We start from the raw sequence: 7,421 nt of genomic DNA, 5'->3' as shown, positions 1-7,421 counted from the left end.
AAATCACATGCATTTCATTTCTATTTACAGTTAGGGTGGAAAGAGAGGAAGGGGAGGTGGAAGAGGTTTTAAATTTGTTCAACTTGCTTGAGAGAATTAAGTATGGTAGAGCCTAACTAATCCCTGCTAACTCTGGAGGCAGCAAAGCAAGCCCTGGTATGGGTTTGTGAGATTCTCTGGGGGAATTATTAAGTGTCAGGAGGAATTTTCACGTTACCAACCTCTGCTCCCTGCACACACCTTAGACCCTTGGACAGCTGTGCTACCAATCTAGTGTATTTGAACCACACCTTTTCCTCCAGTATCTCCACACAAACTGCAACCCTGAATATGAGGATTTATTACGCAATTGTATTCTCATGAGAAGAGCTGCAAGGTTTCACTGTACGCCTCACCTACAGAAAACAAACCACATGGAAACCACTGCTGCCTGGACTGGGTTGGAGACGTGATCTGACAGGAGAGACCACGTATTTCAACATTTATTTGTCAGAAAACTGCTGAGAGGTAGAATTATCACTGTCCTGAGAGGAATTATTATGGATTTCCAGCCAAGGTAGCTTCTCTAGCACCATGCTTTCCTATGTGAATTTTAACACAACCACATCTCGCAACACATCCATCTGAAATGGAAGGGAGGCAGCTGTAGAATGCCCAACCCTAATCACATCTGCTGCGTACAGCAGCAGGACAGCTCTGCCACTCACTGCTTGGCAGTAACGGCTGCTATCACTATCGAATATCCCGAGTGATAAAAGTGAAGGGAGGAAGTGAGGTATTAATCCAAAGGGTACGAGCTGGGGTATATTCCCAGAACAAAATAACTGGAGTTGGAAGAGAAGGCAAAAATGCATTCCACCTCTCTTTTCAGAAGCAACTCTTCATCTTGGATCTGCATCTTCTCAGATAATATCAGTGAAGACTGGGGAACCCCGAGTCTATCATTACTCATGTGAGAAGGACTGCAACATAAACTACAGAGAAAAACAAGAATGTTTTTTAAAAAATGAAGTTATCCCTGGTTGCTTAAAAGCTGTTTCCCACAAGATCACAAATGACAGTCTCCATGGCACGCTGAAACACAAGAAATGAGACAGATCCTTCTTTTTGGTCTTCTGCATGTCAGACAAGTGTTACATGCTGCACTGATTTCTTTGGAAACATCCTCCTGATAACAATGAATACAAGTGACTTGCTAATACAGAAGAGAGTCTGCTGATTACTTTTGGTAAATTCTAAATTCTGCCTAGAAAATTATTAATTCTGCAGTAATCACATAGACTATGTGTGCTGGGAAGCCCATGCTCTAATGGAAACACTTTGTTGCCAGCTAGAAAAGTTATTAATTTTACTATCGGATCAGGTAATTTCTGGAAATCGGGTCAATTTGCTGGAAATTCAAACATCGTTCCATTGGAAAGAGTAATCTCATTTTCATGGCACACCAAGACAAATATGGGGCAATTCACAAAAGAAAGGATGTTGCATCTCCTTTAGAGCAATGGAAACAAGATTGCAGTCAGAGCAACTGGATTTTAACAGCCCTATTTTGGATTCACCCCTGTATCAATGAGAACAAAATTCAGGTATCTGTCCGTAGCAGAAAGTTCTTAAAGAAAGCTCCAATGCCGGTGATGCAAAGCTAGTCCTAAATTGGACGACGTGTTCATTGTGTTCTGGAGTGGGAGGTTAGAGTGCAGAATGGCAAAGTCTTTGCTGAGTCAGATTCATCGCAGCGGCAAAAGTATGCGATTACCTTACAGAAGGCAGCCGAGCTGCAGGTTCAAAGAGAAGTGTCACCCAAGCTGGTACAAGCACAGCATCAAGTCCCATGCATTTACAACAGCGGGGAACCAAACAAAGTTAGGCAGTGCTAGTACTGTGGTGAGAATCTGGAGCTGAGGCTACTGGGTTGGATCCTTAGGTGACTTCAGCCAACCTATGCTAACTACACAAACATGCTTACTTGCAGTACTTATGAAGAGAGAAATGAGCTTTTATTGCATCCGTTGGTATTATTGAAGAAATTTAAAAAAAAAAAATGCTTCTGGGTAAACAAGCCATCTTCAAGGCACTGGTTCACAACAGCTCTGGGTCTGTCTCTGCTTGTGTCTTTTTCAGCCCTGGTAAAAACACTGTATAGATACCCGGGAATCATTAAACACCAAATAAGGACAACACATCACTAGATTACAGAGGTGAGAAAGCACTGCAATATATCTACACTAATCATGTACGAATACTGTTCTTTTCCTTTAAACAAGTTAGTTATCTCTGAAATTTCTTATTCCAACTAATTCTGTAGTCGCATGAGCTTTACTTTTTTCCTAATCCAATTAACATCAAGCTTCTTATTTCATATTATTTTAATGATACAATACCTAGATTTTTCACAGTATTTCATCACACAAATACAGGGGATGTTCTGGCCAGTGGACCCATAGGTAGTTACTGGAGAATTTCTGTGTTCGTTCCTATTATGAGTTGACACACTGATGTCTGACAGCATGATCCAAGTTCACTGAAGAGTGTCAGCAACCTTAGGTCCCAAATTAAGCCAAGGGCATCAGAAATTCAACAAGCTAACAAGAACTGGGGAGCAGTTAATGCATACAGCAAGAAAGCAAAAAAAAAAGAAACAACCAAAACCCAAACCTTGCAAAAGCTACTAAATACACTCAACGGCATGATCTAAAAATTTTTGTGGTGCTGAATATAACATAAGACTTGGCAGAACTATTTTGAAACAATGATTTTGATGGTTTATAGTCTATATTATTACAAAGACTTTTTCTATTTAATTTTTTAAACATTCGTAGCTAAGTTAGCCTACAGAGGGAGGTTAGTGAAACTGGTGGTCATGCAATGACAGGCTAAAGCAGCACCAAAGGCAGGCAGATGCTGTTAAAGCTTTATCTCACAGTTTCCTTGCAGCCCTTCTGTCCTGAACAGCATCAACCTCATTATTAGCGAGGTCTCTCCAACACACTGATCGCCATACAACACACAGCTCCCATCACTGCCCAAGTAGCAAGGCCAAAGTCTCGATTAGGTCTTTAAAGCCCTCCTTTCGTTACTCCCTAATTACAGCAGCAATCTGCCTGCAGGACCTTGTCAAATTTCACTACTGGTCATGACATTTTGCCAAATGACCCGAACAAATCTCAGCTAGGTAGCCACCATGGCTAAGTGGCGTTGCTGCGTGCTGCTAAATGGTCTCCCTGTTTTACCTCGGAACTAGCTTCACTGCTAACTTTTCAGAAGAGCAAAGCTTTTTTGCGTACATATACATCTTCCCTGAGACTGAAAGTGCACTGAAATATTTGCCTGTTACCTAACGAGAGGTGAAGAGCAGCGTGTGGAGAACGGAAGCTACTTCAGAGCAGCGCTCAGTGCGCTGTGAATCCACAGCCCCCCATCACCACCACCACCAGCACGGCGGTGTTTGCAGCACAAGAGGCCAGGGAAGAGCCCGCAGAAGTGCCATTTTCTCTTTACAGAGTCCAAATAAAAAGAGCACACAAAAGAGGGATTTGTTTGTGCTGCTCAAAGCAGCATTAACTCCCCCTCTGTGTTCAGTGACCCCACCAGATGGGTCACAGTGCACAGATGCTGACACAGAGCCCTTGCCTGCAGAGCCACCAGGAGCCATGTAAGAGATGAATATCCCTCTCCTCCCTTCCCTCTTTCCCTGAGATCTCACATTTTAGACATACGTCCCAGTCCACCCATGCCCATTCATTTTTGTGCCTACCCTAGCCCTCTCCCCTTTTGAAAGGCTCGTTCTTCCCTTCCACAGCCTTTTCTTTACAATGTTTGTCTATAGAAGATCATTGTACTATTGTTCATAAAGTGCTAGGAGATGAATGGCGTTATATAACTGCTAGTTCCTGTTTTATCATTTTTTAGAATGATGGAAAAGTAAAATGGGAGACTCCCCTTGGGGCCAGGCTAAGCAAACTAGCCTTACATTACTGGTGACCCAAAAGAATATTCACTTCAGCATCCCCAAAATGGAAGAATGGAACGGTAATGCATTTCGGTTCATACTGTCCCGCACAAAATGGCAAGCGGCCATTAATAACTACGGCATACAGGCATGTGTGGGGTGAGAAATCTTCCATGGTGTTAGCTCCTAGTTGGTTTGGTTTGGGGTTTTTTTTAAAGTTTGTAATGATTTGCTATTCATTAAGCTCTGATATTCTGTGGCTTTTGATATTCCAAAGAGGTTTTATTCATCTTGCTTTTCATTCCAGGTCAGCTAACGTAAGATCAATAACAGTTTGGACAGATTTCCTTCTTGTAATCAGCCTAGAATTGGCATACATAGTCTAAACTCTCTTCCTGTCTCACATTTACAGGAGCTTTCTCAGAGTGATTTGGATCTTTCTCTCATATTCTTTTGCAGCAGAAATTTAGATCGGCGTGTTATGAGGCTTCTGCACTGCTTGTATCCCAGACACAGATACTTGCTGCCTGCTGAACTCAATGAAGCTTCTTGATACCACAAATCAATCACAAGCAAAAGCAGGTTCTCACTGCTGGAAAGTGCAACTACACTCTCATTCTGGCCGAAGTTGCAATTCTTCATGCAGACAATCCCGGTACTCAGCTTGCAAGAGGACTGCTCTGATGAGTAGCAGCTGCAGGAACAGTCACTCTTTCTGTAGTAAGAATCTGGTGTCCTGCAGCACCACTTGTTTTCAGACTCACAACATGTAGCACGTACCAAAGTCCAATAGGAAATGATGGCTCTAAGGTTTCAGCAGGATGTGTAGTTCACCTTTAAGTGACAACATCAAAAGATCGGGGCATCTAAAATACCTCTCAACAACGCTTTAAGTAAAGCCTGTGCTTAAAGCTGAGCCCCTGCTAGGTGCTTTGCTGAACTGTGATCTAACCATGTTTCTGGTCGTATTCCTCAGTGTCTGGTGGCAACCTCTCTCATTAGAAAGCAAATCCTTTACTGCCTTATAAGCCAATAGAAATTATGCATCTTTGTAAAGAAGGTGTCAAAAACCGAGTTTGTGCTTGACAACTGTTTAGAAAGCCAAGCCAAATAAATATTTCCAACCATATTTTTGAGAATAACTGTTTTTCTTTTGATTGGAAAGTTCTGTTGGTTTATGATGGAAAAAGGCAGCATGTTCAAACCGAAGGTCGAGGAGCGATTTGACAAGCCTGCATAGAACCCTGTGCGGCAATCGCGGTATTTTGCTCTCACAGAGCTTGATCTTGGCTGGGACAAGTTCTGCCCTCGGTTACAGCAGGGCACATAAGCTGGAATCCAGAGCTGAATTTTGCAAACTGGCTCCAGTGGGAAGTTAAAGGCCCCCAGCACCTTGAAAGCCCAAGTCCTGTGGTATCTCTCAGCAAACATGAAGTCAAGTTCAACACACTGACTTTCCCCATCCCTTCCTTGCACTGGCTCTGGCATTGCTTCCTTTACAACTCACTAATTTGACACAAAAAGATCTACTTTGTTGTTCTTGCACTGGATTTTCTGCCAGATTAGTGAGCTCAAGCAGCTCCTGGAAGAGAAGGCAGCACTTGCACATGTACTTGCACAAGGACAGAACCAGTTCAGGGTAAGCAACAAAAGGGCACACAATGGGAGGAAGACAACTAAAAAGGAAGGAGGAAGACAAGGCTTTCCCTTTCCATCAGCAACGGGCTTTTAAAATCAGCTCAACCCACTCCCCACAGCCCTGATCTGCTTTCACCTACATCAGTTCTACGCTGGTGTTACTCCACTAATTGCAGTAATTACTGTTACACAGTTCAGATCATTAATATCCAGAAGTCCTGGCAGGGTTCCACTGTCAAACAAGGGACTGTATATCCACATCGTCCCTGTTCTGAGGAGCTGACAGTCTAATTCAGCACAACACGCAACTGGAAGAGCAAACCATGGAAGACAAAAGTGGCCGGGGAAGTGGGGGTAGTAGCTGGAGGAAGACAAGAAAAATTTGATGCTGAAAGACTCACTGAATCGTTTGGTACTTATTCAGGTCAGTCAGATGGATTTAATCACCGAAAAGTGTATCCAACTACTTGCCTGAGCAAAAAAGCTTCTCTAAATCCATCACTGAGATCTCAGCATGTGCAACAGGCAATTATATCGCTTCTTCGTTTCACTTTAGATTCAGCCTCACCGAAGGGCTAATTCTGCACTTCACCTTGATGCAAAAACTCCCACTAAAGCAAAGAGGAGATCTGCATCAGTCTGGAGTGCAGCTAGACTGGGCACTTTTTCTATCAGTCTTACTGCAGACAGTTTCTCAGCATATTACAGCATGATTCCTCATCTAAATATATAAGCCAACCAACCAAGAAACCAACATCTAAAATTAATGTGGAAGATCCTGATCTCTATTATCAGATTCAACCTCCTTCCCCCTCACCCCTGGGTTTTGGGCTGAGATCTGGGTAACAGTTCTCTATACTAAACATGAAAAACAGTATTTGCTTGGCACTCACTACATTTTAGTGAATAGGAAGGAAAAACATCATGCATTTGGCCATTATCATTAAATGGCATGGTAAGGGACAGGTAAGCAGTATTTGCATCTGGACGAGAGAATGTCAAAATGCTGTTTTGCAAAGCTGATTTAAATTTATCACGGTACATGTATCTGAGGTACTTGCATAAATTGTAATCCTGATCTAGTATTTACTTAGCTGTATTAGAGAATTTGTTAGAAACAAACCTTGAGCGTTGACAATCAAGACTTCTCTTTCTGCTAGTCTTGCTGTGCCACTGTATGTGGTAAAAGGCATGAAACATCCTTCAGCAATAAAACAGAAGGTTGAGGGGAAAACAGAGACGTCCCTTGCAAGAAAAATGATAACAAAGCTCTCTGTGTTAAAGAAGCAACTTTGTGTCAGTCTTCACTAGCAAGCTGTAGAGTGCTGTGTTATCACGGTGAAGATAACGTCTCATTCGTCTTTCAACAACGTATTAACTGTAAAATCCACAGCACTGAAAAGGTTTTGTTTGGAAATAAAAGAAAACAAGGACGTGTTTTGATGAAAGGTGATGCCTTCCGTCTGAGTCCCAGATATAAGCCACGCAACGGTTATTTAAGTAGCACGGCATGCCACGTTATACTCTTTAAGTGCCGTCCGCTTCCAGTCTATGATAATTAAAAACGGTGATCTGTGTACACAAACAGCATGGATACATAAACGTGACCTGATACACACGCCAAAGCAATCTGGAGTGTACAATGCAAACAGTTTTGCAGATATTGCACTCGTATTCTACTTTCTTGTCATATCTATCCACTCCCTCGTGTTTTTGATCTGTTGTGCACTTGGATTGAAACCAATAACAGCACACAAGAATTTTTTTCTTTCGGTCTCAAAAATATAACAAAGGTATAAAACTGTAACACTACCAAAAAAAAAAAAAAAAAAGC

The 7,421-nt window shown here is 42.2% G+C and overlaps 1 long non-coding RNA gene across 3 annotated transcripts in view; it reads right to left on the bottom strand.

Moving 5' to 3' along the window:
- LOC113490541 overlaps positions 1-7,412 on the bottom strand; it is a 28,858-nt gene extending 21,446 nt beyond the window's left edge. For all 3 annotated transcript variants that reach the window (XR_003400257.1, XR_003400256.1, XR_003400259.1), the window contains exon 1: positions 6,711-7,412. This is a non-coding gene — a long non-coding RNA (uncharacterized LOC113490541). The remainder of the gene's footprint in view (positions 1-6,710) is intronic.
- Between the last annotated feature and the right edge of the window lie 9 nt (positions 7,413-7,421).

This window comes from Athene cunicularia (genome assembly GCF_003259725.1).
Source record: "Athene cunicularia isolate RWA chromosome 1 unlocalized genomic scaffold, athCun1 chr1_part2, whole genome shotgun sequence".
In the NCBI taxonomy this organism is placed as follows: Eukaryota; Metazoa; Chordata; class Aves; order Strigiformes; family Strigidae; genus Athene; species Athene cunicularia.
This window is presented reverse-complemented; position numbering and strand designations above follow the sequence as displayed.